Below are 22,078 nucleotides of genomic sequence, written 5' to 3'. Positions count from 1 at the left end.
AGCTGCTAGAATCATTTGTTGATTAAGTTGACAAAGCCCTGCGTACACGTCCGCTTAGTAGGCCCACAAGTCAGCCACCAAATCTGATGGGTCCCAGCTCTCAACGGGAGGAATAATTTTTTCGCATAACAAGGAGGCACTTCCTTACGTGCGAAGATACAACCTATGGGTCCTAGCTGTCAAGGGGAGGAAACATTTTTTTAGCTTAATAAGGAGGAACTTTCCTTGTGTGTGACCATGGACCTCGTGGGTCCCAGCTGTTAGTCTCTCCATGCACAGTCCTCTTCCGATGACTCCCATTTGTTGACCACGTCGCACCGAGCGCATTGAGGCGGTGGACGACGGCGAGGCCCCGGACAGGAACGACACGGAGATGGGAAGACGCGGCAGTGGAGTCGCAGATTGACAAGAGGAGAAGGGTTATAACTGGTTCTGGTGCGGCGTGGGGCTGCAGTTGGTGGAGAATAACATGAGGTGTGGAGGGGTGGAGGGATAGCCTGGCCGACAGTGGGGTAGCGCTTCGCAGGCGGTCCTGGCGACGCTGGAGGAAGAAGACGAGAGATTGAAGGTGCATGCCGGCCGTTGGATATAAATCCAATGGCTGTGGATGTCATAATCATTTGTTGACCAAGTTGACAACGCCATGCATAGGCTTCGACCTATTGGCCCACATGTTAGCCTGCAAAAATGTGGCATATACTTAACCCATGTTTTCTAGAATGTACAATCCATTTGCTGGGTTGGGTGAACAAATAATTTCGCATCAATGTTGCCCATTTATATTTTCAAAGAAATCCCATCCCATTTGCACTTTCTTGAAATACATGAATTAGCTGGGCTCGTTCTATATAATGTTAGGTTAGAAGGATAAATTATTATCAAAAAATAAACCGGAGAGATAAATTTTTTACATATAAAATTAACAAATTAGCGAGTTATTTCTCAAAATAAAAATGAGCGTGTTATTATTAGATTGGTCCTTAAAATCTTCGCAAGCTTTTGTACGCAATCACCAGGATTTTCCTTGAGTGTGAGTCAAAAACAACCAGGATTTTCCTTGCCAAATTTTGTTAAACATTTACTTTTGTAAGTTAATAACATGTGGGATGTTTTTATAATGTATATATAAGTCTCTATAAAATATACGATAATAGTAATAATATAAATATATATAATGTGGTTAGAAGGGAAAACATAAATTGGACACAACATTATTATTCTTATATATAGATAAATAGAACAGAGATCTGCGTTTTATTAAAAAAATACATTGGGCTACCGGTCTTTAAGAAAAAGCCCATAGGCCGGCATGGACCTAAAAAATAAGTTGAAACCACTGTCTCCGTATGTCGTGGGCTACACATGTTAAAAAACAAAACCTAGTCCTAGCTTATACTTGTTCGCCCTCTGGAAAAAAATGATACCAGCTAGATCCCCAAGCAAACTGGATTAAAGAGGGGGGGCGGCGGTGCGACTGAAGAAGCACATCAGGAGCGATTTTTTTTCTTGAGTGGATGGCTCTCGGTGCGTTTTTTACTTGCCTATGCACCATACAACTTGTATTTTTAGCCTCCCAGTCCATGGTGGACGAGCAGCCCATTTGCTGGGCGGGCCAACCTACAAAAACTAGCACTCGGTTTTTCATCAAGCCCCCAAAACAATGCAGTACTATGTTTGTTTTGAGGCCGAAAACATTATGACAAGGGTTGAGCGGGGGAGGGGGGAGACAGAGCAAAAAGATTAAAAAGAGCTGATGCGTCATTGCTACCCTAACAAAGCAGGTGCAATTCTTCTCGGGAAGAAGGTGTGCCGTTGACACCCACACGTCACATATCTCACAGTAGGCATACTAACAAGTTCACACACAAGTACAACAGAAAAGGTAAACCTTTGTATCAAACTCAAGTTCACAAGACACGTTCATATTCATAGCCAACATTCACAATCAACAACTCAAAAGATTCATATATACACAAGTTCAACATGTATATGCATCCAAATGACTGATAGATCACACAATAATATTCATAGAAAATTTACAAAAAGATTCAGATATACACATGTTCAGTATGTGTATGCATCCAAATGATTGAGATCACAACCAATATCATCCATGGACGAACTTTAATTACCTAGGGTTCAGACTGGTAAATGGTGTTCAGTCTGAGGTACTTCTTGCTAAAATTAATGCTTGTACGAGTAAACTTTCGAGTACATAAGAGGCAACACAGACAATCTAAACTTTGCTTGTAGGTTTATCCTCAAATAGTGGACTTGGGGTCACTCATCTGGGCTTTGAGAATGAGGCTTTTTTAATGAAACACCTGTTCAAATTCTTCAACAAGTTGGATGTTCCATGGGTTTCTTTAATTGGGACATGTATTATGGTTCTTCGGCCCCACAAGCAACCCAGAGCTGTGGATCATTCTGGTGGCATGATGTGATTGGTCTCTATGACAAATTCTACCATTTAGCCATCCCACATGTTCATGCAGGTGACTTTGTGGTCTTTTGGTTGGATAAGTGGAAAATTGATGAACGATCTGTCTCGTTGAAGGAAAGATTCCCACGTCTACATTCTTTTGTCATTGATGACTTGATTACGGTTAGGGATTTCTTTGACCTCTCGACTGAGACTGACAATTTCCATCTTCCTATGTCGGCTGAGGCATATCATGAATTTCATCAACTCCAATCATTGCTTGATCCAATCAGCCTTGATCCTGAGAGTAAGGACTGGTGGAAATGGTCCTCAAAATCTGGAGGTTTTAAATCTAGGATCTATTATAAGTTTAATTTTTGCCATCTGGTGGTTGATCTTATATTCAGATGGATCTGGAAATGCTCTTGCACTCTCAAGATTAAAGTCTTTAGTTGGCTTCTATTGATGGATCGATTGAATACCAGGGACATGATGCAACGCAGACGCTGGATTGTGCAAGATGACACTTGTGTTTTGTGCCACATGTCTAATCATGAGGATCGTGTGCATCTTTTCTTCACTTGCAATTTCAGTCAGCGTGTATGGAACTACGTTGGCATCTCTTGGGTTTCTTATCCAAATCAGTCTACTTACATGATGGCTTCGACGGCCAGGAGGGACTTTGGCTTCCCTTTCTTTTCTGAAGTGGTATTTACTACCACTTGGAATATTTGGACACAGAGCAATGGCAAAATCTTCAGAAATGAAACACCTAGTTTCAGAGCTTGGAGGAGAAACTTTGTACATGATATTTCTTTGTTAGCACATAGAATCAAATGTAAATATAGAGATAGTCTTATCTCTTGGATAGCCTCCCTCCTATAGGCCTTTTGGTAAGTATGTTACCCCTCTCCTAATGTATATTGTATAACTTTTGTCTTATTTTTTAATAAAGAGCTGTGAGGCTATTGCCTTCCAGTACATAGTCAAAAAAATTAGTGGCCTCGTGCCGAGGGAGGTTTGAGCAACTTGGCCATTACTTTCATCCAACTAGTTTACTGGCTCATCTTGGTCCTATAGCTCACCAAAATTCTATATTGCAGACAAGAAAGGAGGCGGTTGAGAAAATGAACCACCCCTGATGTGCAGACTAATTAAGTGCCAGATGAATATATGCGTCAACCAACTTGTCTGGAATATTTAGACTCCATGCCATATCGTTCGCTACCATATCTTTTGATAACCAAAAGGCACAAGTTGGGACCAAAGACTGGACTGTGTTTTTTCTGGGCTATGCGCCAAGCAATATTTTTGGCGTTCACTCTCCTAATACTTGGAGTTTGACAACTGGTTGACGCCGGTTGATACTCGAATGAATATAGGCATTTCTTCTTGTCAACATCGATGCTTGTCTGAGTGAACTTTGGAGTACATAGCAGCAACATAAGTATCTATCCATCTGATCTTTTTGTGCAGTTCTACTGAAATCACCCAATTTAATGATTTGCCTGCGAGTTCAGGCTCCATTTTACTCCTTTATAAAATCGGCAAACAATAGCACAATACCAAATTACCAATACATATGACAAGCACAATAATCAGGATAAAGACCAGTACCAACATGTGTGAGGTAGCATATCAATGACTATTTTCCTTTGACTGGAAGCCGAGATAAGCGAAGCGACTGACAACAAAGGAAGGAAGCAAGCCCAGATTAGCGACTGACGGGAAAGGATGGAAGTTGTCCAGGCAATGAAGCACCCAAAGTTTTTGTGCAGTTCCACCAAAATCAAGCATCCCTATTTGCACATACATTGAGAGAGTGAGATTACTGTAATAGTGGGACTAGTTGATGAAACATACACTAACAAATAGAAGCACCCTCATTATCTTAATGGGTAAAGTTAGCAACATAGTAGTCTTGCTTAAAAAGAGGTATTAGTTTATTTAATCAATGCCAATTAGCTCAACACTCAAAGCATTGCCATGTATCATAGGTTGCAAAACTTTAACGTGAAAAGATAAAGGAGTTTCTCATGACAGTAGCACGATACAAATAGAGATGACAACAAGCTAATATGGATGAAGGCCTTAGGCCGGTACCAACTTGAGGAAAAAAACTTATTCATGTAGTCTGATACGTCTCCAACGTATCTATAATTTTTGATTGTTCCATGCTATTATATTACCCCTTTTGGATGTTTATGGGCTTTATTTTACACATTATTATCATTTTTGGGACTAACCTACTAACTGGAGGCCCAACACGTATTGCTGTTTTTTTGCCTATTTCAGTATTTCGAAGAAAAAGGAATATCAAACGGAGTCCAAACAGAATGAAACCTTCGGAAGCGTGATTTTTGGAACGAATGTGATCCAGGGGACTTGGAGTGCAAGTCAAGAAGCAGCCGAGGCAGCCACGAGAGGGTAGGGCGCACCCACCCCTATAGGGCGTGCCCCTGTCTCGTGGGCCCCTCGGGTGGCCACCGATGTACTTCTTCCTCCTATATAAGCCTACGTACCCTGAGAACATCCAGGGAGCACCCGAAACACAATTTCCACCGCCGTAACATTCTGTATCCGCGAGATCCCATCTTGGAGCCTTTGCGGCGCTTTGTCGGAGGGGGAATCGACCATGAAGGGCTTCTACATCAACACCATAGCCCTTTCGATGAGTTGTGAGTAGTTTACCACAGACCTTCGGGTCCATAGTTATTAGCTAGATGGCTTCTTCTCTCTTTTTAGATCTCAATACAATGTTCTCCCCCTCTCTTGTGGAGATCTATTCGATATAATCTCTTTTTGCGGTGTGTTTGTCGAGATCCGATGAATTGTGGGTTTATGATCAAGTTTATCCATGAGAAATATTTGAATCTCCTCTGAATTCTTTTATGTATGATTGAGTTATCTTTGCAAGTCTCTTCGAATTATCAGTTTGGTTTGGCCTACTAGATTGATCTTTCTTGCCATGGGAGAAGTGCTTAGCTTTGGGTTCAATCTTGCGGTGTCCTTACCAAGTGACAGAAAGGGTTGCAAGGCACGTATTGTATTGTTGCCATCGAGGATAAAAAGATGGGGTTTATATCATATTGCATGAGTTTATCCCTCTACATCATGTCATCTTGCTTAATGCGTTACTCTGTTATTTGTGAACTTAATACTCTAGATGCAGGCAGGAGTTGGTCGATGTGTGGAGTAATAATAGTAGATGCAGGCAGGAGTCGGTCTACTTGTTGCAGATGTGATGCCTATATACATGATCATGCCTAGATAATCTCATAACTATTTGCTTTTCTATCAATTGCTCGACAGTAATTTGTTCACCCACCGTAATACTTATGCTATCTTGAGAGAAGCCTCTAGTGAAACCTATGGCCCCCGGGTCTATCCCTTATCATATTTGCTTCCAATCTACTTTTATTTGCATCTTTACTTTTTGCATCTATATTATAAAATACCAAAAATATATTTATCTTATCATACTATCTCTATCAGATCTCACTTTCGCAAGTGGCTGTGAAGGGATTGACAACCCCTTTATTGCGTTGGTTGCGAGTTCTTGGTTTGTTTGTGTAGGTGCGTGGGACTCTTGAGGATCCTCCTACTAGATTGATACCTTGGTTCTGAAAAACTGAGGGAAATACTTACGCTACTATTGCTGCATCACCCTTTCCTCTTCAAGGAAAACCAACGCAAGCTCAAGACATAGCAAGAAGGATTTATGGCACCGTTGTCGGGGAGGTCTTTACTCAAGTCAAGACATACCAAGTACCCATCACAAACTCATCTCCCCCGCATTTACATTATTTGCCATTTGCCTCTCGTTTTCCTCTCCCCCACTTCACCCTTGCCGTTTTATTTGCCCTCTCTTTCTCAATATCCTCCTCTCCTTTCGCTTGCCTTTTTCTTTTTGCTTGTGTGCCTATTTGTCCTTATCGATTTGCCTAAGAGTACCGACCTCCTTCTTAGAAGGATGGATGAGATTGAATCAAATATTAGAAGCTTTATGAATTTGCAATTTGAGCATAATAATTTCTTCAGAAAAGAGCTTAAAGAACAAAAAGGGTTTTTGAGTTTTATGAATAAATAGCTTGATGATATGGATAAAGAATTTTATAGTGTGAAATCTCAAATAACCCGGCTTGAAAATGCTATAGCCAAAATTTCTGATAAGCAAGCCACCTTAGTCAATAAAATGGCTGCCAAACCAGAAAAGTTAGATCAAAATAATGATGAGGATCTTAAAGTTATTGATGTGTCTCCTATTAGATCTTTGTTTTGCAATATGAATCTTGATAATAATGGGACTGAAGATGAGTCAACTTTATTTAGAAGGCGTCCCAAAAATTCGGAGTTTTTAGATCTTGATGCTAAATTTGGTAAAAGTGGGATTGGAGAGGTCATGACTTTAAATAGCATTGAACCCACTATCTAGGATTTCAAGGAATTTGATTATGATAATTGTTCTTTAGAAGGTTGTATTCCCTTGTTGCAATCCTTTGTTAATTCTCCTCATGCTTATAGTCAAAATAAAGCTTTTACCAAACATATCATTGATGCCTTGTTGCAATCTTATGATGAAAAACTTAATTTGGAAGTTTCTATACCTAGAAAACTTAATGATGAGTGGGAACCTACTATAAAAATTAGAATTAAAGATCATGAGTGTTTTGCTTTGTGTGATTTGGATGCTAGTGTTTCCACGATTTCGAAATCTTTATGTGATATTCTAGGTTTCCATGATCTTGATGATTGCTCTTTAAATTTGCACCTTGCGGATTCCACCATTAAAAAGCCAATGGGAAGGATCAATGATGTTCTCATTGTTGCAAATAGAAATTTGGTGCCCGTAGATTTTATCGTTCTTGATATAGATTGCAACCTTTCTTGCCCTATTATTCTTGGTAGACCTTTCCTTAGAACGATTGGTGCGATTATTGATATGAAGGAAGGGAATATTAGATTCCAATTTCCAGTAAAGAAAGGCATGGAGCACTTCCCAAGAAAGAAAGTCAAATTACTTTATGAATCTATCATGCGAGCTACGTATGAATCAAGTGCCAAAGATGGCACTACTTAGATCTATCCATGCTTTTATGCCTAGCTAGGGGCGTTAAACGATAGCGCTAGTTGGGAGGCAACCCAATTTTCTTTATGTTTCTTGTTTTTGTTCCTGTTTAGTAATAAATTTTGCATCTATTTTCTGTTTAGATGTGTTTTTATCTTTCAATTAGTGTTTGTGCCAAGTAGAACCTATAGGATAAACTATGATAATAGTTGATTTGATTCTGCTGAAAAACAGAAACTTTGCGCTCACGAGAAAAAAATCAATAAACCACAGAAACTAGCTTTTGCATTGATTCTTTTTTCTGCTGATCAATAAACAAATTTTACAGTACGTCCTATTTTTGTAGGATTTTTAGAGTTCCAGAATTTTGCGTTAGTTACATATTTCTACAGACTGTTCTGTTTTTGACAGATTCTGTTTTTCGTGTGTTGTTTGCTTATTTTGATGCATCTATGGCTAGTATGTAAGGGTATGAACCATAGAGAACTTGGAATACATTAGGTTTAACTCCAAAATAAATAAATAATGAGTTCATTACAATACATTATGTGGTGGTTTTGTTTTCTTTCACTAACGGAGCTTATAAGATTTCCTGTTGAGTTTTGTGTTGTGAAGTTTTCAAGTTTTGGGTAAAGCTTTGATGGATTATGGAATAAGGAGTGGCAAAAGCCTAAGCTTGGGGATACCCATGACACCCCAAGATATTCAAGGATAGCCAAAAGCCTAAGCTTGGGGATGCCCCGGGAAGGCATCCCCTCTTTCGTCTTTGTTCATTGGTAACTTTACTTGGAGCTATATTTTTATTCGCCACATGATATGTGTTTTGCTTGGAGCGTCGTGTATTATGTTAGTCTTTTATTTTTAGTTTACCACAATCATCCTTGCTGTACACACCTTTTGGGAGAAGCCTATTTGATTAGAATTTATTAGAATACTCTATGTGCTTCACTTATATCTTTTGAGCTTGATAGTTGTTGCTCTAGTACTTCACTTATATCTTTTAGAGCATGGCGGTGGCTTGATTTTATAGAAATTGTTAGTCTCTCATGCTTCACTTATATTATTTTGAGAGTCTTTTAGAATAGCATGGTATTTGCCTTGGTTACAAATTTGGTCCTAGAATGATGAGCATCCAAGTTGGGTATAATAAAAACTATCATAGGAAGTGAATTGGATGCTATGATCAATTTGATACTTGATAATTGTTTTGAGATATGGAGGTAGTGATATTAAAGTCATGCTAGTTGGGTGATTATGAATTTAAACAATGCTTGTGTTGAAGTTAGCAAGTCCCGTAGCATGCACGTATGGTTAAAGTTGTGTAACAAATTTGAAACATGAAGTGTACCTGGCTTGTGCATCCTTATGAGTGGCGGTCGGGGACGAGCGATGGTCTTTTCCTACCAATATATCCACCTAGGAGCATGCGCTTAGTGCTTGATTTTTGATGACTTCTAAATTTTTGCAATAAGTATATGAGTTCTTTTGACTAATGTTGAGTCCATGGATTATACGCACTTTTACCTTTCCACCATTGCTAGCCTCTTCGGTACTGTGCATTGCCCTTTCTCACCTTGAGAGTTGGTGCAAACTTCGCCGGTGCATCCAAACCCCGTGATACGATGCGCTCTATCACACATAAACCTCCTTATATCTTCCTCAAAACAGCCACCATACCTACCTATTATTGCATTTCCATAGCCATTCTGAGATATATTGCCATGCAACTTTCCACCGTTCCATTTATCATCATCATGACATACTTTACTTTTGTCATATTGCCATTGCATTATCATGTAGTTGACATCGTATTCATGGCAAAGCCACATGCATTATTTTTCATACATGTCACTCTTGATTCATTGCACCATCCCGGTACACCGCTGGAGGCATTCATATAGAGTCATATCTTGTTCTAGTTTCAAGTTGTAATTTATATGTTGTAATCAATGAAAGTGTGATGATCATCATTATTAGAGCATTGCCCAAAAAGAAAAAAAAGAAAAAAAAGAAGAAAGGCCAAAAAAAGAAAGGTCCCAAAAAAAAGAAAAAAAAGAAAATAAATAAAAAGGGCAATGTTACTATCTCTTTTTCCACACTTGTGCTTCAAAGTAGCACCTTGTTCTTCATGTAGTGAGTCTCATATATTGTGCTTCAAAGTAGCACCATCTTTTTCATATAGTGAGTCTCATAGGTTGTCTTTTTCATACTAGTGGGAATTTTTCATTATAGAACTTGGCTTGTATATTCCTACAATGGGCTTCCTCAAATGCCCTAGGTCTTCGTGAGCAAGCAAGTTGGATGCACACCCACTAGTTTTCTTTTGCTGAGCATTCATTTATAGCTCTAGTGCATCCGTTGCATGGCAATCCCGACTCCTCATGTTGACATCAATTGATGGGAATCTCCATAGCCCGTTGATTATCCTCATCAATGTGAGACTTTCTCCTTTTTTTGTCTTCTCCACACAATCCCCATCATCATATTCTATTCCACCCGTAGTGCTATATCCATGGCTCACGCTCATGTATTGCGTGAAGGTTGAAAAAGTTTGAGATTATTTAAGTATGAAACAATTGCTTGGATTGTCATCGGGGGTATAGAAGTTGGGAACATCTTTGTGTGACGGAAATGAAGCATAGCCTAGCTATATGATTTTGTCGGGATGAACTTTCTTTTGCCATGTTATTTTGAGAAGACATGATTGCTTTGATTAGTATGCTTGAATTATTACTATTTATTTTATCAATATGAACTTTTATTTTGAATCATTTGGATCTGAACATTCATGCCACAAATAAAGAAAATTACATTGAAATTATGCTAGGTAGCATTCCACATCAAAAATTTTGTTTTTATCATTTACCTACTCGAGGACGAGCAGGAATTAAGCTTGGGGATGCTTGATACGTCTCCAACGTATCTATAATTTTTGATTGTTCCATGCTATTATATTACCCCGTTTGGATGTTTATGGGCTTTATTTTACACATTATTATCATTTTTGGGACTAACCTACTAACCGGAGGCGCAACCCGTATTGCTGTTTTTTTGCCTATTTCAGTATTTCGAAGAAAAGGAATATCAAACGGAGTCCAAACGGAATGAAACCTTCGGAAGCGTGATTTTTGGAACGAACGTGATCCAGGGGACTTGGAGTGCAAGTCAAGAAGCAGCTGAGGCGGCCACGAGAGGGTAGGGCATGCCCCCCTGTCTCGTGGGCCCCTCGGGCGGCCACTGACGTACTTCTTCCTCCTATATAAGCCTACGTACCCCGAAAACATCCAGGGAGCACCCGAAACACAATTTCCACCGCCTTAACCTTCTGTATCTGCGAGATCCCATCTTGGAGCCTTCGCCGGTGCTCTGCCGGAGGGGGAATTGACCATGGAGGGCTTCTACATCAACACCATAGCCCTTCCGATGAGTTGTGAGTAGTTTACCACAGACCTTCGGGTCCATAGTTATTAGCTAGATGGCTTCTTCTCTCTTTTTGGATCTCAATACAATGTTCTCCCCCTCTCTTGTGGAGATCTATTCGATGTAATCTCTTTTTGCGGTGTGTTTGTCGAGATCCAATCAATTGTGGGTATATGATCAAGTTTATCTATGAGAAATATTCGAATCTCCTCTGAATTCTTTTATGTATGATTGAGTTATCTTTGCAAGTCTCTTCAAATTATCAGTTTGGTTTGGCCTACTAGATTGATCTTTCTTGCCATGGGAGAAGTGCTTAGCTTTGGGTTCAATCTTGCGGTGTCCTTACCTAGTGACAGAAAGGGTTGCAAGGCACGTATTGTATTGTTGCCATCGAGGATAAAAAGATGGGGTTTATATCATATTGCATGACTTTATCCCTCTACATCATGTCATCTTGCTTAATGCGTTACTCTGTTATTTGTGAACTTAATACTCTAGATGCAGGCAGGAGTCGATCGATATGTGGAGTAATAGTAGTAGATGCAGGCAGGAGTCGGTCTACTTGTTGCAGACGTGATGCCTATATACATGATCATGCCTAGATAATCTCATAACTATTCGCTTTTCTATCAATTGCTCGACAGTAATTTGTTCACCCACGTAATACTTATGCTATCTTGAGAGAAGCCCGTAGTGAAACCTATGGCCCCGGGTCTATCCCTTATCATATTTGCTTCCAATCTACTTTTATTTGCATCTTTACTTTTTGCATCTATATTATAAAATACCAAAAATATATTTATCTTATCATACTATCTCTATCAGATCTCACTTTTGCAAGTGGCTGTGAAGGGATTGACAACCCCTTTATTGTGTTGGTTGCGAGTTCTTGTTTTGTTTGTGTAGGTGCGCGGGACTTTTGAGGAGCCTCCTACTGGATTGATACCTTGGTTCTCAAAAACTGAGGGAAATACTTACGCTACTATTGCTGCATCACCCTTTCCTCTTCAAGGAAAACCAACGCAAGCTTAAGACATAGCATAGTCCCATAAGAGATGATAAAGCACTCACTGGAATCACTCAATAGTATATATTTTTGTGCACTTCAAATGTATGGTTGAAATCACTCTTGTTTACCGGTGCTGAGATTATATTGAAAGATTATCAAGAACTTCCAGTAGAGTTAAAGCACTGGCTGGGATACGGTTCATTGTATTGTCTTGTGTAGTTCCACTAAAATGTATGATTGGCACAACATGATCCGTGTTTGCACAAGTAGGAACAAGGTGAAACCTTCATTAACTTAGCAAGAAAGGATAGAAGCACATTAGCATATTACTCTAACAGTAGCATCAAATTCCTGATGGACAATACGCAAAACTTTGCCTCATTGAACCAATGGCAAGAAATTGACATGCAAAACAATAGCACTATTATGTCATGACACTAATAATATTCCCTCCCTACTCCACCACATGATTCACCTCCATAGACAAACATACACACATACATGATTCAACATAGGGTGCTACTAAAGATTTGTTTAACTCCGACAAGAAAATTAGGCAACAATAAATTAGTGGTACTTAAGTACTCCTAATTAATTAAGTGACCTTGCAGGAGAGACACCAGAAGTGGAAGGGCTCCCTAGAGGATCGTCTCACATGTAAGGTAGACGTTGTCGTAGCCCTTGAATGGCCTCGACTGAGGCCTCTGGCTTCAGCAAGATCACCTTGGCACTGTTTATTCTTCTTCTTCTTCCTCTTCATGCTCTGCTTCTCTTTCTCCTCACCAGTTGGTGAAACCAAGTACATGATTGGCCTTCTATTTCAGAACTGGTTTTGTCAGTGAGGGAGTACAAGTGTACTAGTAAAAAATAGCATTATTTTCTCATGGCAGTCGCAAAATAGAGAAGAACACATGCATTAAATATCATTCTTACCTAAAGGAAGGTTATGGTGCCAATATGGATGATGAGGATTGGAACACAGATCTCCCTTTGTGCAGTTCCACTGAAATGAACCAAATATTCCATCCTGACATTCCAGTTAAACATCACAAAAGTCACTTCTTTTAAGAAGTGTTTTGTGCAGTGCACCAAAAGGTCACAACAGCAACCAGATGAAATGGATATCCCTGTTTGCGCAAAAAGCTACAGAGGAAACAGTCAGAGTCTCAAACAGTTACAGGAAAAAACATTTGGCTAAACTTGTCATGGCTTATAATAGTGGCATGGCTTCATTTTACCAGGGGCATTAGATTAAGAACAACTAAATATTTGGTATAAGGGCATGGGACAGTGGGTGCACCAGCAGTCCAGCACCATGTACCTAAACAGGGGCATAAAGTGGTGATTCATAGTTTGTTGCCCTGAGAAACAAACATCCAAGAAACATATCTGGGTTGGTCCCATTTTTGTTCACTCTAGCCACCTACTCCTATGTGTGGCTAGCAATTCTAGTCCTGGTCATACAACTGTGTACATCGTTACCCCTATATTTCCCCTTTTTGACCAAGAGACCGGTTGGATGACTAGTCTGTACTACTTTCACCCCCTTTCCTTCCTATTTGTACCAAGTCCGATGTACACACTAAATTCTCCCTCCCCCACTTTATTTCTTGTTTGAACCAAGTACAAGATTCCACTCGATGAAGTAGCTTTACCTCTAACAATAGAAGAAAAAAAATCAGGTGACGTTGGACCATCCGATCGAGAGGGGTTGAGAGGTAGAAAATGATGCACATGCAGCGAGGTAGCGAGCTAGGGAAGTAAATCTAGGGAGGTTTCGAAGGAAGATATACTTGAAGGTCGTCGGTATGTGGATAGGTGGGTGGCAGGAGGCCGGATCCTCCCACACTAGGGCAACAACGAAGGGATCAGAGGACCTCCCGCATCGTTGCTCGGTCAGAGATAATGGTGCGGCCGGCAGTGGGTCTCCTCCCTCGCTATCAAGGACGGCCTAAACGCTGCCCCTCCTCCCTTCACCGGCGGAGGGGGATACGTCCGGATCTGTAACCAGCGGTGAGGATAGAAAGACAGTGTTTTTTGAAGGGAGAAAGACGGTGTTAGCACCGCTATCTTGTTTAGATCTTGAGAGGATGAGAGTGTGTATAGAGCGACCCTAGCAAGCAAGCGCGGAGGCTCCGGCCTATATATACGTAGTGGGGTAGTTTTCCTTTTTCACTCCATCAAAACAATCGTTTAAAATTGTGTACGTGCCATGTCACCGTATTTTTAGTTGTTGATTGTTTTTTGAGATAGCTACCCGCTTATTCCAAGTGGTGTTCCGGTGTGCCAGGTCGCACTTTATATTGTTCAAGTCTGGTACAAGTCCCTCCATTAAATGAACAACCACTCCCTCGTAAAAATTGTGAACAAGCCCACAGCTAAAATTATCGGAAACGTGGGCTGCCCCAACATGCATTATTATTTATTTTTAGACATTTCTAGACATTTCAAATGGACTACAACATACGGAAACGTGGGCTGCCCCATTCCTAAATATAAATCTTTTTAGACATTTCAAATGGACTACAACATACGGATGTATGTAGACATATTTTAAAGTATGGATTCGTTCATTTTGCTCCGTATGTAGTCACTTGTTAGAATCTCTAAAACGACTTATATTTTATGAATGGAGGGAGTATGTGGGAGTATCCTCAAAACAAAATGTGAGAGTACAATATTTATTGGGCCCCTTCGTAATTGGTGCTAAATTTTGACGAAAGATTTAACTGACAAAATGTTAGTGCATGTTAACAAAAATTATATCATTTGATTCGCATGTTTGGTTCCTAACCACACCTTGCCACACTTTGCCACACCTAACCTTAGGAAAGTTTGACCAAGTTAGGTAGGTGTTTGGTTCTAGCCACACCTAAGGCAAGGATTTTTTTATGAGCAGTGAGGCCCACATGTCATAGACACAAAAAGTGTGGCAAGATTCCCTTAGGCAAGCCAAAGTGTGGCTAACAATTTGAGCAACTCAACTAAGGCAAGTGTGGCAAGTGTGGCAAAAATCATGTGGCAATATATGGCAAAGATAGTCACAATCCAAATAGCCCCATTGTTTTCAATGATGTAGGGGTTGTTTGGTTTCCAGCCACATATTGCCACACTTTTCTACACGTCACCTTAGGCAAATTTGACCAAGTTAGGTGGGTGTTTGGTTCTAACCGCACCTAAGACAAGAATTTTTTATTATAAGTGAACCCCACATGTGATAGACACAAAAAGTGTGGCAAGATTCCCTTAAGCAAGCCAAAGTGTGTCTAACAATTTGAGCAACTCAAGTTAGGCAAGTGTGGCAAGTGTGGAAAAAATAATGTGGCAACATAAGACAAGCATAGTCACAATCCAAACAACCCCGTAATTTTTTGTGACATGCATGAACATTTGGTTAGTTTGGCAAGGTGCAACAAATCAACACATGCAAGTATCAAAAAGAAAGTCACGGCATGCATGCATGCGTTGTACTTCCTCCATTTCCAAATATAAGTCTTTTTAGATATTGCAACAAGTGACTTCATACGTAGCAAAATGAGTGAATCTACACTCTAAAATATGTCTACATACATCCGTATGTTGTAGTCCATTTAAAATGTCTAAAAAGACTTATATTTACGAATGGAGGGAGTAATTAACGCATCGATAAACGCAAATTATTGAAATATATCGAGTGCAGTGCTTTGATGTGTCGCGCCAACTCATACAAGACTGAGAAGTTTGATTACTACAATGCCCTCTCCCTCGCGGACTGAGCTCCAGTGCCTTAACTACACCTGCCTTTGGCTGCATGATAGGTGGGCCACCCACCTGTCATAGACGCAAAGGCAGGAGCAGTAAGTCAATGAAGCTGCATCCCTCCCTCGCGCATGAGCGTGGTAGCTGGCAAGACTAGGAGAAGCTTTCGCTACACGCTCTCCCTCCCTCACGTGGTGGACATGCAACAGTTCAATCGCTGTCAGAGGGCCAGAAGCATACTTCATAGTTCAACTTCCCGAAGAGGCGAGGAACCAAGCGCAGCTCAGACGCTCGTGTGGCAGTTTCATGTGTAGAGTAGTCTAGGATAACGTGTACCATGCCTGTAGGCTTAAAATCGTTGGGGTTGGCTCCATGCTATGAGGCTGTCTTGAAGCTTTTTTTGATTAAAATAATCTTCTGGCCCTACCTGTTATCCTGATGATTGTAGTTTGCACGCTCATCTGGTCAAGACAGGAATATATATTTTAATTTGTGGTGAGGTAAATGCTAGAGGTTGCAACAAATATATTGTACACTGTGGGTCTTTTAGTCAAGTTTAGAGGCAAGCATGTGGGGCCAGTGCTATGATGTGTCGTGTCAACTCGTACAATGAGGAGAAGCTTGATTTTACTACTAAACGCCTTCTCCCTCACCCATATGCGCGGTGGCTATCCCTCCCGCACACGGTGGACGGACATGCAGAAGTGGATTCGATACTGTAGAAGTAGTAGTAACATCATTGTTCGTCTTCTCGAAGAGGCGAAGAGCCAAGCGCAACCCGAACGTGGCAGTTGCGAACACTCGTGTGGCAGTCTTTGTGTAGGGGTGGGGTGTGGTGTGATGCCTTGGAGCATGCATATAGCCAGGCTCTTGCATGAGACAAAATTGCTATTTGAGCCCACTATTGTAGTACTAGTACTTGCTAGTATAGCCCTGTAAACCGGGAAGGAGTATTTGCCTTTTTAGAGATTTCAACAAGTGACTAGACTACACTGCGTGCAGTACTCCCTCCCTTCCGGTTTAGGCTGGTCGTAATGGGAGTATCATAAGTGGTATCAGGCATGCCAACAAGACTTTTTATATGATGTGGCACACAATTAAATGAGGAAAGAGAGGGTGTGGTATCATATCATGATACCGTATCATATTAAATGTTGTACTACTTTGTGTCATGCATGGCAATTAATAAGACAACCTAAGATACTAACTTATGATACTATGCATTACAGAGGTAGTATCATATACTAGTATCATATGCATGATACTAGTATATGATACTCCCCATTACAACCAGCCTTATAGGGCTCAAATCTCAAATCTCATCAACCAAGGCATTTTGTGATTGGAGGAATGTATCTCGTACTTTACAAAACTACCCTAATTAAACTCATGCATTAATTACGTAGTTCTCTCATTTTCCTCTCTGCCTTGGTCACGATGCACAATATTGAGCACTCCTATATGACTAGCCACTCTATCTACATGCGGGACATCAAAGGATCCGGGAACGCGTGCCATCCACCTAATCACAGCGAGGTGCTATAGTCGAGACTCGCCGATCACCCCGGTGTGGTCATCATGACCCATCATATCACAAAACCCACACCTTTTCTAGCAGTGGTAAAGTGGCCTCGAAGTTGGACTGGACGAAGCAACCATCATTTCACACGAACGTTCATTGAAGCCCTTTCTCCCCTTTCTTGAAGAAAACCTCACTCTAGGCTACTCACTTCTGCCATTTTTCTTCTGTACCAACGAAGGAAAGGTGGGCGAATCAGTGATGCTGCTATATTGTCATTCCAAGAATCTTCTGTTTGCGAAGCACCGACTGGATCTCACAGCTTATTCTTTTCCCGTTTTCATTTTGATTGTGGTTTCCTTTCGATTGCTTTTTGTTTGTCAGTTCATTGATGGATCCTGGAGCACTAGGCAAAGAGTTGCAGGCAGACAACCCACTAGAGAAAACAATCTCCAGGAAGCGAGCACCAACCAACGAGTTGACCATGTTGGCGGGCCAACCCATGGAGACGAAGAACTCCAAGAAACAAGCACTGGCCAAAGAGTTAACGATGTTGGCGGACGAACTCCTTAAAGAAAGTTGGAAGAACAACAAGGGCTCCACCGTGCCTACCCCAGAAACTCTAATGGCCACCTATGCAAGGCTCAAGTCTGAGTTTGAGGAGATAGTCGCCATTGAGAAGCAATATTCCCCTAGCAAGGTGATGGCCCCCATCGAGGACGAGGAGATGGCCCCCGGAGGGATGGGATCCCCCGGTGAGTTGCATAAGGTAAAAAATAATGGCTTACCGTAGTTGTGGTTTTTGATTATTTGCAACGTGCTTGCTAATATGTTAGGGTTGTGAAGGTGTCGGTGGACGTCCTTGATGATTTCGATGTCGCGGCCCCTCCTGTGGACAACGCCCCAGAGATCGCTTTCTATGCCGCGGTCCATCCTGTTGACATCGCCCCAGAGATCGACTCCGATGCCGCTGTCCATCCTGTGGACATCCCTCCAGAGATCGATTCCAATGTCGCGGCCAGTCTTGTGGACATCGCCCCAGAGATCGATTCCCATGCCGTTGTCCATGCTGTGGTCATTGCCCGAGAGATCGATGACAAGAAATAGTTGGTGGCGCTAATCCTTCAGGGTAGTTTGCATTGCCCTATGTTTAATTGCCAGAACGATGTGTGTTATCAAACCATCTTAGGGCTAGTGCACTGTCTTGTGTGGGCGGCACTTGCTACTTTTGTTTGATGGTGAATCATGGAACCCTCTCCGAGTTATGGAAACAAATGTATCCTCACTAGCTTTTGATGTAATATATGGCATTCTTAGATGTAAGTTTGAACTATTTATCATATCAGCAGGGCTTGTTTGATGATTCTTGGGGTTAGTAGGCTAGCTACTGTGTGATCTATAGTACTTGCAAAACACTCATGGAAGAGAAACATTGGGGCTGATGAGCTCGTGGTACGCTTATACTTATCCATCGTCGATCGGCCAATAGCCCAAGCTCCTAAAATTGTAGGCTTAGCGATCGATAAGATAATATTCGACATGGATACATTCAGGCCTCATTTGGTTCATAGGGTAGGAAAATCGTAGCAAAAGTACAGAGACGTACAACACAAAATCATAGAAGTACAGAGACGTACTCCCTCCGTTCCAAAATAGATGACTCAACTTTGTACTACAAACTTTGAAACGGAGGGAGTACAAATCCTAGGCGGGCTAGTTTGGCCTAGTGGGTTTCAGTGATATGACTGGTACAGTGTCGTCCAGTCTTCGCGTGTGGTAGCAGTATTGTAGGTACAGTAAGTTTTCTTGAAGAAGAGGAATTCAACGAATGTCATGATGGTCCTTCATCCGAACAACTTAGAGTGGGAAAGGTTGGGCCTGCGCTACGACGGGGGTGGACCAGGATAATTGTTTGCATGGCAGGTGGACCAAGATGGTCGACGTCCCACATGTCGGCGAATGAAAGTATTCTTTTCGATATAGAGGACGAGCAACGAGTATTCATTGTTCACTTTTTTAAGATTCATGAATTTGTGTGTTGTAAGGCATAAAGTAAAAACAAATAATGGCAAATCATGTAGAAAAACATTTGGGCAGTTCTGATATGGAAGATTCTAGAACAAAGAAGAAGTGCTTGTGTTTTGAGGTTTGTGCATTATGCTTAAGTTCAACCATGGTGTCTTCTAGATTGTACATGTGGGAAAATCTGGTGGAATCTAGATGATATCCAACGACAAGTAGTGCTGAAATTTGCCATCTCTGCACCATTGGATTGGCCTCATCCAACGGCCATCTTTCAAAGTTAAAGTTATCCGCACACTATATGAAAAATATATAATATAATATATAGGGGTATATATATATATATATGTGACGCGAAAGCCACCCATCATCTCCAAGTAGAATAGTGCGTCCATGCACGGATGTATTGGCCAAACGATGCCTGCCATCGGTATCTCAAATTCAAATCAGTCTGACCTTGTTCAATGTGTATACAATACAACATGCTCGTTTCCAAACCACATCGCGCATATCTCAGTTATATTCATGCATGCATGGGTTTCAAACATCATGCTCTCTTATTCAAACATATGAATTCAACTTTACATTGATTATGACCTCACCTAGTCTTTTACACCCACACAGTTGTCTTCTCTTTATAATTGTACCACTAACTTTCTCTCGTTCATGCATGCACAGACACACAACCAGTCGGCATTATCCATCACACACATGCAATCTTTTTCTTTAGGTCGGTCTCCCATGCAGGCACACACACACCTCCCCCTCTCCATCATATCGGGCATTCTTTATCTCTCACGTGCATGCACAATGATCGATGTTCCTCTTTGTGCGTGTATATATCTAGGTCTTTCACAGTTTTCCACACAAAGCGATCAATCTATATATCTAGTGAGGTCTCACCCTCTTTCCCACGTCCACATCGATCAATATATACCTCTCTATATAGGATTACATAGCTAATACACCCACATGAATTGTATGTCCAACGCCCCCCTCTGATCATCCATGCCTTCCGCTTCATCTCTCAGACGCGCGCAAAGTGGCGAAGACAGGGGGCAACAAGGGCCCCCCCCCCCCGCAACATCACTATATATCGAGGCTAATATGAATGTGATCATTATAAAATTGCTGGTAAAATGGTTTAAGTTGATGAATTGGCCCTCCTCGTAAAGGATTAGTAATGCTTGGCCCCCTAGCTCATTTATTTTTCATGGCTCCGCCACTGCGTGCAACAACGCATGTTCTCGCCCCCTCTCTTTAAATATCGATCTCGCACTTGTGCACTCCTTCATAGTCTCCCTCCACTTGGCCCCTCGCACCATCTTCTAGCCCCCACCGGATTTTGCCACATGTACAATCTAGAAGACTCCATGGTTGAACTTAAGCATAATGCACAAACCTCAAAACACAGGTGCTTCTCCTTTGTTCTAGAATCTTCCGTATCATAACTGCCCAAACTTTTTTTCTAGTTGAATTGCCATTATTTATTTTTAATTTATGCTTTACAAGACATAGTTCCATGAATCATAAAATAGATTAAGGTCTTCTTTGATTCAAAGGATTCTCAAAGGAATTTTTGAGGATTCTAATATATAGATGTTTTTTTCCTATCTTGGTTGTTTGATTCGTAGGATTGTAAACCATAGGAATTTTCCATAGGATTCATTTGCACTAGATTTCATAGGAAGCATCCCATCCACTCAAACCTATTTGAAATAATCCTGCATTTTTTCTATGCACAATCAAACACTCGTATAATCCTGTAGGATTCAAGACGACATTCCACTCTAATCCCATGTTTTTCCTATTCCCGCATTTTGGAAAACCTACGAATCAAAGAGGCCCTAGCTTTTTTTATAAAAACTAATTGATTTTGAATGAGATGAACTATAAGAATTAAACAAAGGTCTACATCACGCATATATGACTTAGAGCTTACATGCTATAGTGTGGTATTTATTCATAATTTGGTTGCCAAATCCGATGCGTGCAATGCACGTGTACCTTACTAGTACTTCGAGTATTTGGAAAACACGTAAATTAGAATTCCAATGGAAGGCTACACATTGTCTCTCTTAAAGTTCATGAAGCCATTTGGCACATGTGGAGGTATTGTCGCGACCTCCTTGTGTGGATTGATCACAGTGATGTGCTGCTGGTTCCAGAAGAATGCACTCGTCCTCTCTGAGCCACACTGGTGGTACATGCACGAAGCGAAGATGAGCACGCACGCCACGCACACACTCATTCCCTCGCACGCACACACGGGTACATGGGCGGACGCATTTTTGTACGAAGATCCACCCCATGTGATAATTTGACACGTGTAAAGTCCTTCACTTCATTGATGGTAAATTAATACATAACATGCAAATTGAGTGGATGTGAGGGCGGAAGAAAGACATTGCTACTCCACTTCGCGCATGCGAGTAGTTAAATCATGGGTTGCTAGTACTTCCATTGGTCTCCTTCATATTTTGTGCCAATTTTGACCATATTTGTAAGTAACATAATATTTATGCATGTCATAAAAAGTGGCACAAAAAAAAGGGGCCAATAATTCAGGACGTAGGCAGCCTGATCAATTTTTGCCAGGTCTACTGTTGGTGGCCTTTGTATTTAAATATGGATGGAGTGGAGTAGTACTATCTTAATCTTAGCCTCGTAGGGCTCTCCCAGCGCCTAGGCTCGACTCCCCGCCTCGCCCATCGGATCCCGCCATGGAGGATCCCACCATGGATAATCCCTTAGATCCCAGGATCCCGCGGGCTGCATTCTCGTTGCGGCCGGTAGCACTGCCGCCTTTGAGTGAAACCCACTGTGATTTAGAGGGGATCCATTGCTCTAGAATCACAGATCGGTGGCGCGAGAGGACAT

This window comes from Triticum dicoccoides, chromosome 7B (genome assembly GCF_002162155.2).
Source record: "Triticum dicoccoides isolate Atlit2015 ecotype Zavitan chromosome 7B, WEW_v2.0, whole genome shotgun sequence".
NCBI classification, from domain to species: Eukaryota; Viridiplantae; Streptophyta; class Magnoliopsida; order Poales; family Poaceae; genus Triticum; species Triticum dicoccoides.
The sequence above is the reverse complement of the archived record's forward strand: the minus strand, read 5'-3'. Positions refer to the sequence as shown.